This window comes from Rutidosis leptorrhynchoides, chromosome 2 (assembly GCF_046630445.1).
Source record: "Rutidosis leptorrhynchoides isolate AG116_Rl617_1_P2 chromosome 2, CSIRO_AGI_Rlap_v1, whole genome shotgun sequence".
Lineage (NCBI taxonomy): Eukaryota > Viridiplantae > Streptophyta > Magnoliopsida > Asterales > Asteraceae > Rutidosis > Rutidosis leptorrhynchoides.
In genome coordinates this window covers 544076973-544101396 of record NC_092334.1, presented here as the reverse complement: position 1 = coordinate 544101396, position 24424 = coordinate 544076973, and the positions used below count along the sequence as shown (strand labels likewise).

Here is a 24424-nt window from a genome sequence, read left to right as displayed (position 1 = left end):
TAAAATTCTTTAGATTCAACTTACAACTTTGCTTATCGTGTCGAAATCATATAAAGATTAAGTTTAAATTTGGTCGAAATTTCCCGGGTCATCACAGTGCATACCCGTTAAAGAAATTTCGTCCCGAAATTTGAGTAAAGTGGTCATGGTTAACAAATAAAATGTTTTCATGACGAAAATTGAGTTGATAGATAGAGTTTTATCATCATTGAGTAATACAGATAAAACAATTCGATTACTCGAAGCGTACGAATGAAATTATCACCAAAGAGTGAAATGAGTAAATGCAGGTTCGTCTTAACCGGTGACGTAGTGACGGTTGATTTTAGAAAATAAGATGCATCTTAACTTTTGACGCTGTCTTGGTTGAATTCCGGAATTCAAGGGATTTAGAGAAAATATTCGAAATCTAAAAGATTTGATTCTTCGGCGAATAAGGAGATTAATATCTCTATAATTAAATACGGTGATCTGCCTCGATTACTCTGTCTGATGTTTCCACTATAAATTAAGCTATTCCGTTCCATTCTTCTCACCATTTCTATACTTTCTTTCTTAGTTCATACATCCAAATGATTTTAGAAGAAAAATGCTTAATCCAATTCTGATCCTTGTCCTCATCCTTACTATCATAACAATCATTTTCCTTTTCCAACTTCCACCAGAGAAATCTGCTTTCTTCTACTTCACCCTTGGGGTTATAATGTTTTTAATTCTCCCGTGTCTTTATGTTGCGGTTAATATTGATACACACGGTTTGAAATTTATGTGTTGTTATCGGGCTTTATATTTCCCCTTATATTTCAATGTCCCCAACTCTGTTTCCTATAATCATTGTCATTCACAGTTAATACTCCCTCCTATTTGCTGCGATTTATACTCCAATTTCTATTTCAGAGCTTTGTCCCTTCGTTTCTTCTTCTTGCGATTTGGCGCCTCTTGTAATGATCCAGAATTCGCAGATATAAGTTTCAGAATGAACATTGTTAATGTTCTAAGAAAGAAACGGTAATAACACAATATAACTTGTCAAATTACCAGAATTCAAGGAAAAAAATGGGACTATCAAGAATATATTTTCTTGATATGTTCGGAAGTTAATCAGAATGAAAGAGTTATGTAACATGACACATGTTGACGTTATAATATGTGAATCATCATGTCCCATTTACAAACTCAGCATGACTTACTGTAATATAATCACGTTGATCAAGTGTCATTATATTATACTAACTCATGCATCAATTCCCAACATTACTTCAATAACATTCATATTTTAAGCTCGAAAGTTTACAGAATATAGAAACTAATAGTTTCTATATGATGTAACACTGATAACACGAAAAGATTGATGATTTCAGATAAAAATAATTATAAAAATATCTTCAGAAATATGGAGGATATTTATAATGAAAGATACGATGATATCTCAGAATATCTAAGGTCAGAGGATGATAGAAACTATTGTTTGCAAGGGTTTAGAGTAAGGAGCAAGATATTCACTAAAGACTTTAACAGACATTGAATCATTTGGATTCTTTGAAGTCAAACTTATTCTTTGTGATTTGTCCACGGCTTTCTTCATAATTTCGCATAATCTGCTTTTCAGTACTAAATTTTCTATTGAATGTTCCAATATAATGGTACACAGGAAGCACAAAGAGGTTTATAATTTTGGACGAGAATATTTATGAAAATATTCTCGGAAATATCGAAGATATTGATGATGATATTTTGGAATTTCTAAGTTCGATGGTTGATGGAGAAAGATTTTCCGCAAGATTTTAACATGACTTCGGAGCAAGATATTCTCTAAAGATTTCATCGGATCTAGAATTACTTGGATTCTTTGAATATAGGGTTTGGTCCTTGTATTTGTCCTTGGTCTCCTTCGTGGTTAGTTCAATTCGCTTTCCAGTTCCAATTTTTCTGAGCTTTTCCAACGTACTATTCTCTATCATCAAACTTCTGACGATTAAGGTCGTTTACGGTTATCTACAGTTTTCTGCTGCTTTATTCAGCTTTTTCAACATTCAGAGTATTGATTTGTAGACTGAGTGCTTTTCAAGATTTCAGATGAAAGATCATAATTCTAAGAGATGAATTATACATATAACTGTGAATGTAGATATGCTGTGAGTTTTCAAAGTATTGATTGCTGATTCTCGGTAATTGGTATGTCAGTTCTCGTTACAAGATGCGGATGAGTACATGATGAGACTTCAATAGATAAATATAGTGATTTGTCGGAGAGATTTAAACCAAAGAGCGACGAGATTGCTGGTACATCTGCTGTTAATATGGTGGAATATAAAAGGTTCCCCGGTAACAATAAAAGAGCACACATATAAATCAAGGTTATAATAAGGTTGTTTCGAACGAAAAGTCAAAGTTGACTTGCTGGAACTGTGACAAAATTTGCTAATTTGGAAATGGATTGCAAAGTTATTTTGGGTAATAATAACACTAAGAAATTAGCATAGCTACGTTTTAAACGTTTTCTCAGTTGCCGAGAGTTTCTCAGGTGAATAGCTATGTGCATCAATCTTCTCTTCCGTAGATTATTTGTGGTTGGTTCATCCTCTAGATTGAGGTGTTTTTAAGAAACATGAAAGGTTTGAATGCAGATTGTAATTGTCAAGATACAATGTGGTTTAAGATGAAATCAAGTGGCAAACTTGAAGAATTATTTAGTTTCATATGTTATAATCAATATTTTAATTCATTTTAATTGTCCAATGATATTAGTCCACAGTCGATAGTCCACAGTTGATAGTCCAATAATTCATATATAGTTTAATATATAACATTCGAATTAATTAATACGTGTCGTGACCTGTATACGTCTCAGACTCGATCACAACTCAAAGTATATATATTATTATAGAATCAACCTCAACCCTGTATAGAGAACTCGATCATTACTGCATATAGAGTGTCTATGGTTATTCCAAATAATATATATATATATATGCGTCGATATGATATGTCAAAACCTTGTATACGTGTCCCAATATTTAAAGTGCGAAAAAAAATAACAGAAATTAAATGACGATAAATAAAGTTGCGAGAATGTAAATTGCGATAATTAAATTGCGATAAATAAAATGTAATCAGTTAGCTAGGAACAATTAGCTAGGAACAGTTAGTGTGGATTCTTAACAAAATTCCTCATAGTTAATTTGTTTGTTTCTAACAAATTTTATTTTGTCATATGTTTTCTTCATTATGCCACTTGTTGGATTCTGATAAATCAAAATCAAAATCCAAATATGAAATTGGATGAATATAGTTATTCTGTGGTGAACGAATTTGTATATCGGTGGATGTAAGTAGGATAGTAAATGACTGTTGAATCAGTTTCGTCGAATGTACAGTGTAACTTATTAAAGTGAAATCTAAATATTCCTCGGGTATTACCTACCCGTTAAAATATTTTCACCATTAACAGTTTGTACGAAAGAATTTTTAATTACAATCTTTATGAAAATATACATGTAAATATATTTTCTTCAGATGCAATCATGGATTTAATGAGTTAATATAATATTAAACTCATTTGATTTACGTTAAAACAAGAATATATAATCTCTAAAACATTATAGATTACATATTCACCATGTTGAATGAAGATAAATGATGCAGAACGTCATGTAGAACGATGATTCTGCTCGGGGTACCGATTGTGATGTTGAGACGTGTGTTGTTGTGGTTTGTGTTGTTGCTGGTGGTATAGCTGATGCCATTGATGTTGTTGAAGCTGGTACATTTTGCACCATATTTTCCAAGGCTATAACTCGGGCGCGAAACTCATTTACTTTATTACTCCGGGATGATTGTCGGTATGAACGAGCGAATGAATAAGGTTTTGAATCTGACTTTTGATATAGTCGTGGCGAGATACTCTAGAAATGAGAGAGAAAATGGTGTTACGAACAGGTTCGCCGGTAAGTGCTTCAGGTACTTTACCAAGAGTGCAGGTTGGTGAGTGGAAAGGATCGCCTTCTTCTCGTCTCCATTGATTTAGTCGACTACGAAACCATCAGATGAATAGGGGATGGCTGATTGGTTGATTCATTCCGGTGACACTGCTTTCAGAGCTCGAGTGAATATCCATGTCGGAATAGCTGTCGGAATAACTATCGGAATAGCTATCGAAATTTGAGGAACTCGAACTGGTTGAGGGATTCATCTCGTACAATCAGATGAAAGATTTTCGATAAGAAATAGATTATAGGATGTAGATTAGTACTCTGCCATACATAATTTACATATGCATATATAATACTAAAATCCCATAAGTTACAGAGGAATCTATGGAATCTGTCAGGCAAAGGTAACAATAACAGATACGCTAAGATATGAATTTTGTCTATACACTATTCATGCAATCATTGCAATATGATATGTCTAGACTAAGAATAATGTGCAGGTAATTTTCTAAGGATGATAAGCAGATGATTTCCGACAAAAATGATAAGCAAAACTTTTGACATGCAGACACGGTCGAAGTCCAGACTCACAAATGCATCCTAACGACTATCAGTTAGACATACTAATGCAAGACATGGTTCGCTAAGACCACCGCTCTGATACCAACTAAAAGGACCCGTTCATATACATTATAAATGATTCTCAATAGTTGATTACATCGCGAGGTATTTGACCTCTATATGATACATTTTTCGGACATTGCATTCGTTTTTAAAAGATAAACTTTCTTTACATCGAAAATTGACAGACATGCATACCATTTGATAATATCCAACTATAAATGACCTAATCTGTCATTTACTTAATAATAATCTCTATTGAACTCAACGACTTGAAATGCAACGTCTTTTGAAATATGCCATGAATGACTCCAAGTAATATCTTTAAAATGAGCAAATGCACAGCGGAAGATTTCTTTAACACCTGAGAATAAACATGCTTTAAAGTGTCAACCAAAAGGTTGGTGAGTTCATTAGTTTAACATAAACATTCATTTCCATTATTTTAATAAACCACAAGAATTTCATTTCCAGTTCTCATAAATATACGTCCCATACATAGAGACAAAAATAATCATTCATATGGATTGAACACCTGGTAATCGACATTCACAATATACATATAAGAATATCCCCATCATTCCAGGATCCTCCTTCGGACATGATATAAATTTCGAAGTACTAAAGCATCCGGTACTTTGGATGGGGCTTGTTGGGCCCGATAGATCTATCTTTAGAGTTCGCGTCAATTAGGGTGTCTGTTCCCTAATTCTTAGATTACCAGACTAAATAAAAAGGGGCATATTCGATTTCGATAATTCAACCATATAATGTAGTTTTGATTACTTGTGTCTATTTCGTAAAACAGTTATAAAAACAGCGCATGTATTCTCAGTCCCAAAAATATATATATTGCAAAAGCATTTAAAAGGGGAGTAATGAAACTCACGCATATAATTAATGTAAAATAGTTACTAAAGCATTTGCATGTATTCTCAGCCCCAAAAATGTAAAGAGTAAAAGGGGATCAATGAAACTCACCATACTGTATTTCGTAGTAAAAATACATATAACTTCATTGAACAAGTGCAAGGTTGGCCTCGGATTCACGAACCTAAATTAATAATATTTATATATATGTTGGTCAAAATTTGTCTAACAATTTAAGTCAGGTCATAGTGTACCACAATCCTAATGCTCGAGACTAATATGCAATAGTCAATAAAAGTCAATTTGACCCAAAATGATTTCCAAAATCCATACATGATTAACATATAACTTGACCCAAAATATTTTTAAAAGATTTTAATAGAGTAAATAATATAATTCATTTATTATTAAAATTTATATAATAAAAATATACTTTTATATATCTTAAGTAATAAATTTTATAAAGTTCATTTAATATAATATGATAGATAGTATTAACGTAATTATATTACACGTAGTAAAATATTTTTGTATTACATATTTATTTGATAAAATAACATTGATAATAATAATAAGCAAAACTTGTATTATTTTGAAATAATAATTTTTATTATTCTATTAATAAAAATATCAATATTTATATTTACTAAAAGTGATATTATGAATAAAAGATAATTCTAATTATGATAACGTTAATATTTACGATACTTTTTAATATTATCTTTAAAATAATAATTCTATTTAAAATGATAATAATAATGATATTTTATAATAACAATGACATTTCTATTAAAATGATAATTTTTGTTAAAATGATAGTTTTAATACTAACGATACTTTAACTTATTATTTCCTAATCGTTTCGTTTAATAGTTTTTAATCGTCTTTTATATCGTTTCATAATAATGATAATAATAGTAATCAAAATAATTAGGTGTTACAAATATTAGTTTTTAATTATAATACTAGTGATAATATTTATTATGAGGCTAATACAATTAACTATTTTTTAATGATAATAATAATAATAATTCTAACTATAACATTAATATAATAACGATAGTAATAATAATAAAAATAATAATTTTTAATGATAATACTTTTTATAGATAATGATAATAATAATAATAATAATAATAATAGTAATAATAATAATTAGATAAAACTAGAACGACGATAATAACGACGATAATAATAATTATTTTTAATAATAATATAAAAATTCAATTGACTATAACTTCTAATCCGTTCATCGAAACTATTTGATATCTAAAGGAAAAGTTCTTAATTTTTCGCTAGCTTTCCAAGGACATGCATATCTTATACCTTATCTCAACTGCAGGTGTAACTAATTCAAGATTCAACATAACCTATCTAAGGGCAATATCAAAAATACAAGCATGCATAATCCTAAATACTCGAGCACTAGTCAGGGATACACTATTATTATGTAAAAATTAATTTACGAGTACTCACGTATCAATATTGATATTCAATATTGCAGGAAAGGTATGTAGACGCAACGGAGATGACCCACACTAAATTTGACCTCATGAGCATACCCATGAACCATACCCATCACCTCCATAGCTACAACCCATAATTTCCTTAGCCCTATCCCGCTCCCAAAACGTGTTTGAAAATAAATCGCACGTACCCTTGTCGTAGTATTTTATGTAATATACTACTAATAATATTTTTAATACTACTAGTAATAATATTAAGATTAATAATAATAATAATTTTAATAATAATAATAATTTTAATAATAATAATAATAATAAATTACATAAATATTACGGAGTATAAGAGATCAAAGGAAGATACTTGAGAGATATATAATGAAATTGGAACCAGTGGAATCGAGCGACTTTTATACATGTTACCACCACCTAACCCCCATGCGATTGCATGGGGTTTGTGAGGGTGAACCGTCCACTCGCATGGCTAAAGGAAAAGGTTTAAGTTCGTACCATTTTTTTTCATGCCGACACTAAAATCATACGTAACATAAATTTATATATTATTTAATATATAATATATTTAATCTTTAGAATTAATTAAATATTATATTATATTTACGCTCATGGTAAAAATATAATTTTTACAAAAATGACACGGTCGTGGTCTCACGACTCATGTACCACTTTCGGTTTTTCGAGCGCACTTTCGTACGTTTAGAAAACTAGCCTTTTACGTTACGCGACGTGTACCTTTAGTAATAGTTTGATTTATTCATCAATAAATTACTTTGTAAAAATGTATCTTATAAAATTTAAGCGTCGTGGTCATTTGCTTCTATAAATCAGTGACTCGTTGTTTACCAAAATATTTTATTTTAAATTAAGACGTTTTATGACGAGATTAATATATATATATATATATATATATATATATATATATATATATATATATATATATATATATATATATATATATTCATTTTTAGAAATATAAATTTTGTATCCAAAATCTTTCATCTAACTATATAACATTTAGTTTTTCAAAACTATTTATTTTTCAAAGTTTATTTTCATTTCAATTAGGAAAATAGTTTAGCGCGTAACGTTTTTCTTTTTAAGAATTTAAATGGATACAAGTACTAATCGTTTTTAAATATCAATTGCGTCACAAGGCGGGTGTTACTACCGTATACTTAATTTGAAAACATATATATTTAATGAACACGTTTTAAATACACGTTACAACCAATATTTCAACTTACGTTTATTTATTTAAAGGCAGTTTAGATAGACAAGTCCTGTTATATGAAAAAGTGTTTTCGTATAGTTGAAAACTACATCAATTGATTACTATGGAATTCCATCGACAAACATATGAAGCCAAATACTATATTGTAAAGTATTTATACTTAATATTTCGTTAACGTTATCAAGTTATAATATATACACATATACATATATAATCATATTCGTTCGTATAATGGTTCGTGAATCTTTGAAATTTGGTCGAGGTTAAATGAATGTATGAACACAGTTTAAAATTCTTTAGATTCAACTTACAACTTTGCTTATCGTGTCGAAATCATATAAAAATTAAGTTTAAATTTGGTCGAAATTTCCCGGGTCATCACAACCGTTACCACCATGAACCACCCTAGTATACCATCTTTAACCACCTTTGATCAATAATCATCGACTGCCATAAACCACTACTGAACCATACCATTGATCCACCACCTTCTCGTTTCCTGTTTGTAACTCGAAACCACCTTCATCACCATTCTTCGTTTCTTGTTTTATGCTTGAACCACCCTCCTCCAACCCTTGATCAATCACCGTGAACATCACCATCACTGTTTATGTTTTTGTTTCCTGTAAACCACCACCAAATCATGACAATAAACTGCTATTTGAAGATTCATGGTTACTGTTTAAACAAGACCCACTTAGGAAGATGATGAACAGTAGAAGATGTTGATGAAGATTCGATGTTGTACATAATGATGATGATGAAGAGTGATGATGATGGATACATGATGTTAGATGATGAGTACGCGATGTCGATGATGATATGTGAGCTTGATGATGACGAGGTGATGCTAGATGATGAAGTGACATAATGATCACGATGATTGATGATGATATTGATAAAGGCTGTGATGATGGATAACGATGATGATGGTACGATGTTGTGAAGATGAGATGATTATGGAATGATATTATGGTTATGATGATAATACGGTGAGAAACGAAGAGATGATGATAGATGGAGTGATGGTGAGAGATGATGATGATGACTACTGTTACGGTGATGATGGCGATGATAAATGGAACAGTGACGATATGATCATGAAACGATGATAACAGCGAGAAGGTGATGATATAGAGGATGATGTGATTTCATGAAGAAGATGATAAACAGTAACCTGGCCAAAGAAATTACGCGATCCTCGTACTAAAGCACACGTTTCGCGTATTTTGAATACAAGATTACGCGGTTCGCTTGGATTTCTACGCGATACGCGTAAGTTGTGAGGAAGATCTGTTATTCGAATTCTTACTTTTGTTTTGATGTTTCTGTGGTAATTTAAAACGCGTAATGAGAGGGATGATGATAAAGACGATGTGTTAATGATTTTAGATGATTATGATGGTTACGGATCAAATAAAGATGATGATGATGATGATATGTTATGCTCGATGATGTATTATAATGATGTTTGGGATGAGGGTTGGATGATGATAGAGATGATGGTGATGGAATGATACAGTGAAGGGGATAATGATCATGATAATGGATTGATGATGATGATGGTATATCTTTTTATCATTATTATGATTATTATTATTATTATTATTACACATATTATTATTATTATTATTATTATTATTATTATTATTATTATTATTATTATTATTATTATTATTATTATTATTATTATTATTATTATTATTATTATTATTTTCTTTACTATTATTATTATTATTATTATTATTATTATTATTATTATTATTAATATAAGTATTATTAACATTATTATTATTAGTATTATCATTATTATTATTATTTCTATCATTATCATTATTATTACCATTACTATTAGAATTATCATTATTATGAAAAGTATAAATTTTAATATTATTATCATTATTATTACTATTTTTATCATTATTATTATTAATATTATCACTATAATTATTATTACTATCATTATTATTATTATCATTATTACTATCACTATTATTGTTATTATTGCAAAAAAATATTTTTTTTACAAAAATACATTACTATAAGTAATATAATATATAATTAATATATAGAAAATAGTTAGATTACTCTTACATGCTCATTATAGGTTTTAACATATATAATCGATATAGGTTCGTGAATTCGAGGCCAACCCTGCATTGTTCAGTTTCGTCGTATGCATATTTTTACTACAAAATATCGTATCGTGAGTTCATTTGATCCCTTTTTATTAAATGCTTTTGCAGTACATATTTTTGGGACTGAGAATACATGAAATGCTTTTATAAATGTTTAACGAGATAGACACAAGCAAAACATTCCTCGAATGAATTATTATACAGACGAGAAGTTCTGTTGGTTATTATACCGAATATTTCCCCCATTTATTATAGTTTGGTTACCTAAGAATTAGGGAACGACACCCTAATTGACGCGAATTCTAATGGTAGATCTATGGGTACTGACCAGCCCCATCTGAGTTACGGATGCTTTAGTACTTCGAGGTTTATATATTATACAGACGGAATGATTCTGTAATTATCATACTGATTGCTTTATGCATGTATGTTTTGGGGATATTCTTTATGCGTATTATATGTTAAGGTCGGTTACCAAGCAAGGTTATAGAGAGAATGATTTTAGCCGATGAGTGTTCCTGCGTATGTTTTTGTACACGAGATATGTGTACTGTTATGAAAGTTCGCGAGGCAACCTACGGGTGCATTTATGAAAAATGATTGTGTACATGAGATAAGTGTACTGTATTTAAAAATTGCATGGTAGCTTACAGGTGGGTATAGGATGCGGACCCATTTGTGCCATTACATTTAAACCTTGTGATCTATCAAAATTACTAAATTTTATTGTTTATGATAAACTTATGAACTCACCAACCTTTTGGTTGACACTTTTAAGCATGTTTATTCTTAGGTGTTAAAGAAATCTTCCGCTGTGCATTTGCTCATTTTAAAGATATTACTTGGAGTCGTTCATGGCATATTTCAAAAGACGTTGCATTCAAGTAATTCGAGTTCAAAAAGACATTTATTAAGTCAATGACAGATTAGTCATTCATATTACGAGAATCATATATCATTTGTATCAAAAGGTTATATTTTGAAAAGAGTTTATCTTTTAAACGAATGCAATATTTGTAAAACGTATCATATAGAGGTCAGTACCTCGCAATGGGACCAGATGTTATTGTATTCTTCCATATGGATTTGGACGGGTCGTTTCATGAATGTTGAGAGAATTAATCAAAGAGTCAAGATTGACTAATTCCCCAACTCTCTTGAACTCTATTAGGTACTTTGGCTATGTGTGATGGCTCACTTCTAAGGATGCCTTGGTAGGATATTTATAGCCCTCGTCATATCCCACCACTCTAAGGCTTGGCATGCTATCTATGCAATTCCTGGGGTTCTATTAATCTCCCCCTTTGCATCGATAGTGTGCAAAAATTTAGCATCCTTGCAAATTACGAAAAAAATCTAAAACTACTAGTCTAGTCTTCGATTTATGTATGTTGCCGTTGTTGACGATCTTGAATTTCTTGAATTCTTGGAACTTCAACGGACTTCTTGAGAATCTTCTTTGAATTTGCAAATTGTTGAAGACCTCGTATTTTCCCTTATATCTCCCCCTCAAAATGTGATTAACTTTTAAGCATATTTTGATCTGAGAGGGAAAGGGTATCAGAGCCTACGCAAAGATAATTGGCATTGAATCTTCATGCATAGCTCCCCTTTGACTAACGCGGAAACTTAATCAGGGTATCAGAGTCAGGAATCGTGGTAAGCATGTGCTCACTTCCCCTAGAAAGAATAATCGTTGCTCCCCAAGAAGTAAGAACACTTTCTCCCCTTGACAAGTTACGTCAGTCAAGGTACATGTGATGTTTAACATCTCTTTGAAGAACAGGTCCCATACAGAAGTATATGGAAACTATAGTGAAGTCAAATCATCTCCGTTTATATACCGCTTGTTGGTATTATCAATTACATATATGGATTCTTCATTCCACTTTGTCGGAATATTTGGTTTAGCTTGTGAGAATAATTTTGGTGGCACTGAAGGGAATGAAGTTTTAGCCATAATCACGGAACGTGGCTTAAACTTGAGAAACTCTTGAAAAGAGTATTTGGTTGTTGTTGAAGAATCCGGTGTGGTGTCAGTTTTGATTGCGCCTTTATCACTTGACACTTGTTGCGAAAACTGAAGCTTTGAAGTTTTAGAAACAAGGTCAACTTTTGTGTGAGGGGTTTTTCTCGGACCTATGAAAGGTTTCTTGGTTTTGTGTGGAAATCAACCATATTGATCACGATAACCCGTAATTTCTCCATTCTCCCCATATGTGGTTTTTAGAAATGAAAGGTTCACATTGGTCTCGTAACTGGAATATATCTTTTTACTTGTGGAAAAGGATGTCTTGGGTTTAGAAACAGTAGGAGGAGTGGATTCCGTCTTGATGACCTTCTTCTCAATGGTTTGAGAAGAATTTGGAATCGTAGTTGTTGGTTCATCCACTACTAATATTGGATCAGTATTAACTCCTATTGACACCGTCTCGGGTTTCAGATGTGGTAATGTTTCTTTTGGTGAAGAACTTGTAGATGATTTGAACTCCATCTTTGAAATTTGATCTTTCAATTCGGAAATCTCAGAAAGATAATCTTCCTTTTCTTGTTTAAGTCCTTTAAAATGACACACGCATTTTGTTCTTTATACGTTCGTTGTTGTCGATCATAGTTTTGTTGCAATGTACATACTTTAGCTTCTAGCTTTTCTTCTCTCACTTTGCTTTGAGAAAGAAGTAGACTCATTTCCGTGATTTGAGCTTTAAAATTCAAAATCTCTGAATCAATCGTCATTATTGTGTAAAGTACGCGAAACGTCGAGAATTATCGCCTTTTCTCCCCCCTTAAAATATGATTATCGTGAATCAAATTTTGTATTTGGACGTTTCGTTGGCTTTCGTTAAGTTTTGTTAACTTTCGTTAACTTTGAACTAGTGAAAAGTGTTGCACAATTAGTCTAGATTAGGTAAGGGACCACCCTTGTAAATTCTGATAATCTGACAGGGCTGGAAGTGTCAAATAAACTGTCAGATTCGGTAAAGGACTACCCTTGCAAAATCCTGAAACCTGTTAGGGACTAAAAGTGACAAATTTGCTCTCAGATTCGGTAAAGGACTGATCTTGCAAAAGTCTGAAACTTGTCAGGGACTATTTCTGAAAATTGTTTCCTGATTAAAAGTGGGCTCACAGATTCGGTAAGTTATTGGGCTTAATGAATTCGGTAAGCCCAAGTAAAAACTCTGATATGTAAACAAATCCAATATCGAATCAGTATCAGTCAACCGAAGCCGAATGTGATTCAAGTGCTATACCGAATGTAATTCTTCAATATGTTCTTCGTCTAAAAATTGATAATCATCCAATATTTGAATTAGAACTTGAAATTGATCACTATCACTTCAAAATGTAGTGACTAAACAGATTGTGTAAACTAAACTGGTCCATAAATCCTTAAAATCCACGAATTAATGATGAACAGTGCCGAAAAAGTTCATATGAACTTGAGAATTGATTTTCAGTTTCGAACAATTTTAGATCTCGATTCCTTCATGAAATATTTTGCAACTCTATCACTGAACCTTCGTTAATCATAATCAGAGGCTGAATCAACATGTAAAAGTAGAATTTGATTCACAGAGATTCTGTTGTCTTTTTCTCTTACACTTTGACCTTCGAATTAAGAATCAAATCACGAAATTAGAGTATGAGAATTAGTATAAACCTTAACGAGATGATTCTAAGTGTATCTACATTTACACTTTTCTTCAATTTAATATGAAACGATCCGGAGACCAAAATGCATACGTGTTTGAAGAAACAAAGAACTCGATCTAAATCTGCTCGAATTTGTTTTTGGTGAGCTGTTATGATGATTCTCAAAGATTCGGTTTCATATAAGGATCAAGTATCAGTAATCAATTAGTGTTGAGATTCAATATTTGATGATTTTAATTTTGAGGATGAAGGATGAGAACTCGAGTAATGTAGCGAAACATGAATCTGAATTAACAAATTCTGATGATGTTCGATGAAGATTGATCGATGGAGTAATGTATTCAGGAGATTAACCAGATTCGGTATTTTTGTATTTTGATCGATCTGAATATTTTTGTTTTTGTGAGGGAGAAGATCGATGTATAGTAATATTGATAGGAGAGAGATGATAAAACTCGGTACTGTAGGTGTCAAATGAAAAATATGAATTTATTTGAGATTTGGTAATTTTAGTTTGAAGATTTGAGTTTGAAGATTCAATGAAGATATGAAGATGTGTATGAAGATTCGAAGATTGGATGAAGATTCGGTTGAAGGTGGTTTGAAGATACTGTGATGACCCGGAAAATTTTGACTTATTTTGAATCAAATTCTCGATATGATTTAATGTTTCCGACACGATAAACAAAGTTTGTAATGTTGAGTCTCAAAATTTTTGAACTATTTAATTACCCTTCGACTATTCTCGACGATTCACGAACAACTATTTGTAAATAGACATGTATATAAATATATATATATATATATATATATATATATATATATATATATATATATATATATATATATATATATATATATATATATATATACAATAAGTTGGAATATTAATTGTTAGAATTAAATATATAAATAACTTGTATTAAAAAAACGTGTTTATGAATATTGATTATATATATATATATATATATATATATATATATATATATATATATATATATATATATATATATATATATATAGTTTCAAATTATTGAGTAAACGATAGTAGCATTCGTTTATTGGTTCGATTGATATTTGAATAAGTTAATTCGAACTTATGAGAAGTAAAACGTTGGTGCATAAATGAATTATGTAAATTTTAAGTTTTAAAATGTAAACGATATGTGATATAATATTTTCCATTATTTAAACGATTTTAAAATACAAATAATGAACTTGGAATATAATTAGTTTTGAAAAGAACTGAAGGTTATATTATTAAATAAAGATTTCAATTAGATATAACACGTACGAGTTTATATATTTCTAAACGATAATATATATATAGTTTACAAGTAATAAAATATAATGTTAGAAAATATTAAATATAAAATATTTTGATTTAAAATAATATTATTAAATATATTTATAAATAACGAGAAGTAGAAAGATATTTTAAAACTCTAAGAATACTAAAAATATCATTTCCTTTTATTTTATAAATTATAGAAATTATATATAAAATTTGGAGTGTTACGTCTTCTTTAAAATATATACAATTCTATAAATATCTAGAACCACTTTTGACAAACTCGTTTCTTAGCTGACATAACAAGGATAAAGATTTTAACATTATCCTAAATTTAGAATCTTTCTAATACCTTTTGACCATTATTATTGTTAACGGTCCGTGATTGAATTGAATATAAATATATAAAATAAATATGATAATTATTATTTAAAACGTATATATATATATATATATATATATATATATAAAGTATATAGAATATATAAATAAGGTTTTAAATTTATTTATTAAACGACAGTAACACTCGTTCGACATACGATTGTGATTAAACAAATTTAAATACGAAGACGGAAGACAGGAATGATGACTTAAAGACGTAAATGACCAAAATACTCAAACGTACAAGTTACACTTCGAGTGATATAGTTTATCGAAGAATCAAGTTTAGATATTGATGAAAGTACTAGCCGTGAAATGTAAAGTACAAGATTTATAAGCATACGAAAAGACGTTAGAAAAACCAGAACCGGGACATAAGTCGATCATCAATGTACATGTCATCGGAACTAAAATTACAAGTCAACTATGAACGTGAATATAATATATATATATATATATATATATATATATATATATATATATATATATATATATATATATATATATATATATATATATGTTAAATAAAACCGTCGGCAGCACATGAGAATTAAAAAGTGGGCTGGAGGGGGCTGCTCCGCGATCGCGGAAAAAACACCATCACTCCCTCCACGATCGCGGGGGTGTGGGTTCCAAAAATGGCCTATAAAGCCCGAGTTTTCTTTCTGCTCGATTCATTCTCAATCTCTCTATCTTATTACATACTCCGTAAATATTTATTTATTTTATTATTTCTATTAATATTATTATTATTAAAGATTATTATTAGTAGTATTAATAATATTAGTAGTATTAATATTATTATTAGTATTATACATAAAATACTACGACGAGGTTATGGTCGAGTGATTTCAAAATGGGTTTTCAAAAGGATTAGAGCTAAGGAAATTATGGGTTATAGCTAATGAAGCGATGGGTATTGTTCAGTGGTATTGTTCGTGAGGTCAACCTAGTATTTATCATTTCTGTTGCGTCCGCATAATTTTCCTGCAATATTTAGTCACAATATTGATACGTGAGTGATGATCCCATTTTCAATTATTATTATTATTATTATTATTATTATTATTATTATTATTATTATTATTATTATTATTATTATTATTATTATTATTATTATTATTATTAATATTATTATTATTATTATTATTATTATTATTATTATTATTATTATTATTATTATTATTATTATTACCACCATTATTATTGTCATTAGTATTATTATCATTGTTATTATTAGTATCAGTATCATTAAAACTAGTATTATTATCATCTAATCATCATTATCATTATTATTATTATTATTATTATTATTATTATTATTATTATTATTATTATTATTATTATTATTATTATTATTATTATTATTATTATTATTATTATTATTATCATCATTATTAGTAAGATAATGATTATGATATAGAAGTGGACTAAAAGCTATTAGATAAGATGATTGTGAAATAAAGTATAAGTACCATGATTTAGTTAAAATATTATTAAGGTTACAATATAAATAAAAGTATCATTATTATTATCATTATCATGATCATTATTAAAAGTATCATTGATAATGCTAAGAACGAACATATATTTCATAGCATTATCCTTCCAGAAAGACAAGCTTTTAGTTGCAATTGTTCTATTTACAAGTGATTATCGTTTAAATAATAAAAGGTGAAGACAAAAGACAGAATTGACAATTTGAAGACGCAAATGACCAAAAAGCTCAAACGTACAAAATACAATCCAAGTGGTTCAATTTATTGATAAATAACGTCTAAAAATGACAAGAGTACAAGCCGAGAAACGCAAAGTACAAGATATCTAAGCAAGCGAAAGGAAGTTCGAAAATCCGGAACCAAGACATGAACCGACTATCAACGTACGACTCAACGGAGCTAAAATTACAAGTCAACTATGCACAAGAATATAATATAATATATAATTATATATATATATATATATATATATATATATATATATATATATATATATATATATCTATATATATGTATATATGTATTATATAATATTCAGCAGCCCACATTTTTAATCAAACCATGAGCTGGAAAAGGGAGTTCAGCGATCGCGGAGCCCCAACACACAAGATAGCCGCGATTGCGGAGCAGCTGGGAAGAAGTTGGCCTATAAAAGTTCACGCATTCTGCCCGAATCCACACCCCATTTTTGAATCCCAAATTCAATCTCACTCTGTCTCTATATATATAATATATATTTATAATTATAATTTTAAGTTTAAGTTTAATAATAATAAGGTTATTATACCGAATGTTTTATGATTTTTAAGTCAAAACTTTGTCCGTGTGAAACTACGTAATTAATACTCATTGTAAGTTATATTTAACCTTTTTAAATTAATGTCTCGTAACTAAGTTATTATTATGCTTATTTGAGCCGAAATAATCGTGATGTTAGACTTAATATTAAGACAGGGTTATTGGACATTGGACCATAATTAATGTTTGGACAAAAGACCGACACTTGTGGGCATTGGACTATGAACTATTAATAGATAGGGGGTATTGTCTAATTGAGTGACAACTCATTGGAGTGTGTCAAACATATCTTCAAATTATTTAATCTAATAATTATTTATGATTGTGAATGTCCTATTTAGTGACATATATACGGAGTCTTTTACAATCATTTAATTAATCAATTAGGTTGGGTAATTGATTATTCATTCTGGCCAAGTGGATGAATTAATATATCATGGACTAATTAACACAGGGGTGGATTACATATAGTGACAACTGGTGTAATTGTTGACAGAAGTGATAACTATGTCACAGTTTAAATCCTTAATTAGTTGGACTATTTAACTTCAGGTATAAGGGTAATTTGACGAGGACACTCGCACTTTATATTTATGACCGATGGACTATTATGGACAAAAACCAGATAGACGTATCAAACAATCCAGGACAAAGGACAATTAACCCAGGGTAATAAATTAAAATCAAAACGTCAAACATCATGATTACGGAAGTTTAAATAAGCATAATTACTATTATTCCATATTTCATCGTACCTTTATTTACCGTCATTTTATTAATTGCAATTTTAATTATTGCAATTTAAATACTCGCAATTTACTTTATCGTAATTTAAATACTGTCATTTATTTTATTGTCATTTATTTTAACGTAAGTTAATTTCGTCGTTTAAAAAGTAACATATATACTGTTCGAAAACTCTTTAAATTAGTAGTATGAAAATTTATATGTAATACCTTTTTAATATACTTAATGAGATATTTAATTATAATATTTTCAAGTTAAATATATATATATATATAAATATATATAATTAATACAAGTTATGACGTTCGTGAATCGTAGGAATAAAAGGGTGACCAAAAGCTTGTGTAAAACTCTTTTCGGAGGTTCAAAACTTATTAAAATTCATTGCTTATCAAGTTGGAATTATTAAATCATGTAGATAGTATAATCAAGTAGTCGGAAAAATCCGGGTCGTCACAGCGATCGCGGTGCAATACAGAGTAAAAGTTACGCGATCGCGTAGCCGCTCTGACAAACAAATCCTAGGATCATTAATTACATAATTAGGGTTTAATTAATAATTATTATTATTTAAACCTAATTAGGGTTTTTATTTATTTAATTACTTTTTAATTTTAGTTTTAATTTATTTTGTAATTCAAGTTTTATTAGTTTTTATATAAATTTAATACTTTTATATAAATAATATAAAAATAATATTTTTTTTAAAAAATTGTATTTTTATCACTTTAATTTCTTTTTGTATTTTGTACCTTTTTAATCATTTAATTCGTAGTTTTTAATATTTTTCGTTCGTAATATTAGTTTCGTAGTTATAGATTTGCCGTAGATTTTTAGTTTTTAAGACTTTGCCGTAATTTCCTGTAAGTGCTTTGCTTTAGATTTAGAATTTATACACTTTAGAATTTTACGCCGTTTTAAAAGTTTATAGTTTTAGTGCTTTTTAAGTAATTGCCAATTTCCTTTAGAATTTTCAGACTTTAGTCGCAACTTTTAAGTTTTAAATTTTTTTAGACGCTAAGCTTTAAACCGCTATTATAGTTTCTAAGTTTTAGTTTGTTTTTCGACTTTTAATTTTCGACCTTTCGCTTTTTCGACGCGCTTTTTCTTTTTCATTTCCACGCTCTAGTTTTTAGGACATAAAATTTTCTTTAAATTTCTTTAAATTTCGACGAAAAATTATTGTAAGCGATTAAATTAATTGATGCCAATTTCCTGGTTCGTAGTAATAGTTGGATTTGTTAGTGGCGAGTTGTGGACTTCCGATTTAAAGGGTCCTGACTACCTGCTGCATCTATTCGCTATTCGAAAAGTGGGCAAAATCAGAAAAGTCTATTAATTTGATAACTTATATAATTTTTAGTTTTATAACTAATAGGATATTTAGTGAATGCACCGAGCAAAACGTTCACCACCTTTTATACGTTCACCACCTGTAACTCGATCAAGACATCTAGCCAATGTTGCTGTCATTGATTTTTCATTAGAATCATCATCTCGTCGAACAAGTACTCCAATTCAAATTACCGATAATCCATTTTTTGAACCCGACTTCACAATTGAGGACCCGGAGGATATTCAAGGACAATTCTAAGATCCTGAACCACTAATCATTCCTCATGAGCCACAAATTATTCAATCAGAGATTATCGATGAAGGAACCATTAAATCAGAATCTTCTAGAAATTCGGATTCAACTATTCAAGATATGAAAGATCCAGAACCTCAAAGTATGGAAGACCGAATGAGAGCCACACGTACGGGCCAAGGTCATGCCATTAATCAACCAGATGTTAATGCACCAAATTTTGAAATCAAAGGACAAATCCTACACATGGTCACTAATCAATGCCAATTCGGTGGTACAACAAAAGAAGATCCAAACGAACATCTTTGAACTTTTAATAGGATTTGTACTTTATTTAAAATCCGAGAAATTGAGTTTGAAACGATCTATCTTATGTTGTTCCCTTAGACTTTAATTGGGGAAGCCAAAGATTGGTTAGAATCATTACCCGAAGGAGCAATTGATACATGGGATGTTTTAGTTGAGAAATTTCTTCAAAGATTCTTTCCGGCATCTAAAGCCATGAGACTTCAAGGAGAAATTGCCACATTCACGCAACAACCAAATGAAACGTTATTTGAGGCGTGGACAAGATTCGGAAAGATGTTGTGAGGATGTCCTCAACATGGTTTAGACACTTTTCAAATAGTTCAAATATTTTATAAAGGCGTCGACATCGCTACAAGAAAAGACATCGACACAACCGTTGGTGGTTCCATTATGAAGAAAACTGCTACCGAAGCTCACAAAATTATTGATAATACAGCCTCCCACTCACATGAGTGGCATCAGGAAAAAGATATTTTTCATTCATCTAAAGCATCTAGAGCTGATTCTAGCCATGACTTTGATTCCGTTTCCGCAAAAATAGATGCTTTCGAAAGACGAATGGAAAAGATGACTAAAGATATTCACGCAATACAAATCAGTTGTGAGCAATGTGGTGGACCACACTTAACGAAAGATTGTAATGTCGAGCAAACGATGGAACAACGTGAGAATATTTCCTGCAAAAACCAAAGGTAAGGAAATAATTATCAACCGCCAAGGCAAAACCTCAATCGAAATCAAAACATTCTTTACAATCCAAATGGGCACAACAATAACTCGTACAACCAACAAGGTCCGAATAACCAACCAACTCAAAACAACACTTTCAATCAACAAAGACCTGGCTTGTATAAACCACCACAACAAACCGAAGAGAAAAAGTCAAATCTGGAAGAAATGGTATTAAAGAAGTCACACCACCACCAGGTTTTGAAAAACCAATGTATGCACCATACAAACCACCTATTCCGTTTCCAATGAAAAAAGCTGAGTATCAGCAAGTGATAAGTAATAAAGTTTGTATTGGTGATACCTCGAGAAGGAAGAGGAAGAATAAGCAAGTGCAAGAAACTAAAGCCGTAAAAATAAATCCGATGAAGACAGTTCCACCAGAACTTCCACCCAAGTCGGGTGATCCGGGTGAATTTATTGTTCCTTGTTTACTTAATGATTGTGTTATGTATGATGCACTAGCAGATTTAGGTGCAAGTGTGAGTATTATGCCTCTTTCATTATATAAGAAATTAGGTGTAGGTGGGTTATGTAGTGACCCGAACTTTTCCATGTTTATATATATTAATTGGAATTGATATTTACATGATTAAATGTTTCCAACATGTTAAGCAATCAAACTTGTTAAGACATGATTAATTGAAATATGTTTCATATAGACAATTGACCACCCAAGTTGACCGGTGATTCACGAAAGTTAAAACTTGTAAAAACTATACAATGACATATATATGGTTATATATATAGTTAACATGTTTTTATTATAAGTATGTATCTCATTAGGTATTTTAACAATGAGTTATATACATAAAAATGAGACTATTAATTTAAGAAACTCGAAAACGATATATATAACGATTATCGTTATAACAACGTCTTACTGGGTACATATGAATCATATTAAGATATTGATACACTTGGTTAATTATGTTAAATGATAAGTAAATATATTATTAAGTGTATTAACAATGAAATACATATGTAAAAATAAGATTACTAACTTAATGATTTCGAAACGAGACATATATGTAACGATTATCGTTGTAACGACATTTAACTGTATATACATCATACTAAGATATATTATATATCATAATATCATGATAATATAATAATTTAACATCTCATTTGTTATAATAAACAATGGGTTAACAACATTCAACAAGATCGTTAACCTAAAGGTTTCAAAACAACATTTACATGTAACGACTAACGATGACTTAACGACTCAGTTAAAATGTATATACATGTAGTGTTTTAATATGTATTCATACACTTTTGAAAGACTTCAAGACACTTATCAAAATACTTCTACTTAACAAAAATGCTTACAATTACATCCTCGTTCAGTTTCATCAACAATTCTACTCGTATGCACCCGTATTCGTATTCGTACAATACACAGCTTTTAGATGTATGTACTATTGGTATATACACTCCAATGATCAGCTCTTAGCAGCCCATGTGAGTCACCTAACACATGTGGGAACCATCATTTGGCAACTAGCATGAAATATCTCATAAAATTACAAAAATATGAGTAATCATTCATGACTTATTTACATGAAAACAAAATTACATACCCTTTATATCTAATCCATACACCAACGACCAAAAACACCTACAAACACTTTCATTCTTCAATTTTCTTCATCTAATTAATCTCTCTCAAGTTCTATCTTCAAGTTCTAAGTGTTCTTCATATATTTTACAAGTTCTAGTTACATAAAATCAAGAATACTTTCAAGTTTGCTAGCTCACTTCCAATATTGTAAGGTGATCATCCAACCTCAAGAAATCTTTGTTTCTTACAGTAGGTTATCATTCTAATACAAGGTAATAATCATATTCAAATTTTGGTTCAATTTCTATAACTATAACAATCTTATTTCAAGTGATGATCTTACTTGAATTTGTTTTCGTGTCATGATTCTGCTTCAAGAACTTCGAGCCATCCAAGGATCCATTGAAGCTAGATCCATTTTTCTCTTTTCCAGTAGGTTTATCCAAGGAACTTAAGGTAGTAATGATGTTCATAACATCATTCGATTCATGCATATAAAGCTATCTTATTCGAAGGTTTAAACTTATAATCACTAGAACATAGTTTAGTTAATTCTAAACTTGTTCGCAAACAAAAGTTAATCCTTCTAACTTGACTTTTAAAATCAACTTAAAACATGTTCTATATCTATATGATATGCTAACTTAATGATTTAAAATCTGGAAACATGAAAAACACCGTAAAACCAGATTTACGCCGTCGTAGTAACACCGCGGGCTGTTTTGGGTTAGTTAATTAAAAATTATGATAAACTTTGATTTAAAAGTTGTTATTCTGAGAAAATGATTTTTATTATGAACATGAAACTATATCCAAAAATTATGGTTAAACTCAAAGTGGAAGTATGTTTTCTAAAATGGTCATCTAGACGTCGTTCTTTCGACTGAAATGACTACCTTTACAAAAATGACTTGTAACTTATTTTTCCGACTATAAACCTATACTTTTTCTGTTTAGATTCATAAAATAGAGTTCAATATGAAACCATAGCAATTTGATTCACTCAAAATGGATTTAAAATGAAGAAGTTATGGGTAAAACAAGATTGGATAATTTTTCTCATTTTAGCTACGTGAAAATTGGTAACAAATCTATTCCAACCATAACTTAATCAACTTGTATTGTATATTATGTAATCTTGAGATACCATAGACACGTATACAATGTTTCGACCTCTCATGTCGACACATCTATACATATTTCGGAACAACCATAGACACTCTATATGTGAATGTTGGAGTTAGCTATACAGGGTTGAGGTTGATTCCAAAATATATATAGTTTGAGTTGTGATCAATACTGAGATACGTATACACTGGGTCGTGGATTGATTCAAGATAATATTTATCGATTTATTTCTGTACATCTAACTATGGACAACTAGTTGTAGGTTACTAACGAGGACAGCTGACTTAATAAACTTAAAACATCAAAATATATTAAAAGTATTGTAAATATATTTTGAACATACTTTGATATATATGTATATATTGTTATAGGTTCGTGAATCAACCAGTGGCCAAGTCTTACTTCCCGACGAAGTAAAAATCTGTGAAAGTGAGTTATATTCCCACTTTTAAAATCT

At 30.0% G+C, this 24424-nt stretch overlaps 1 non-coding gene across 1 annotated transcript; it reads right to left on the bottom strand.

Moving 5' to 3' along the window:
* Nucleotides 1–20738: 20738 nt before the first annotated feature.
* On the bottom strand, nucleotides 20739–20845 carry LOC139895164 (small nucleolar RNA R71). The gene has a single exon (XR_011775627.1). It is a non-coding gene; the product is annotated as a small nucleolar RNA R71 (small nucleolar RNA).
* Between the last annotated feature and the right edge of the window lie 3579 nt (nucleotides 20846–24424).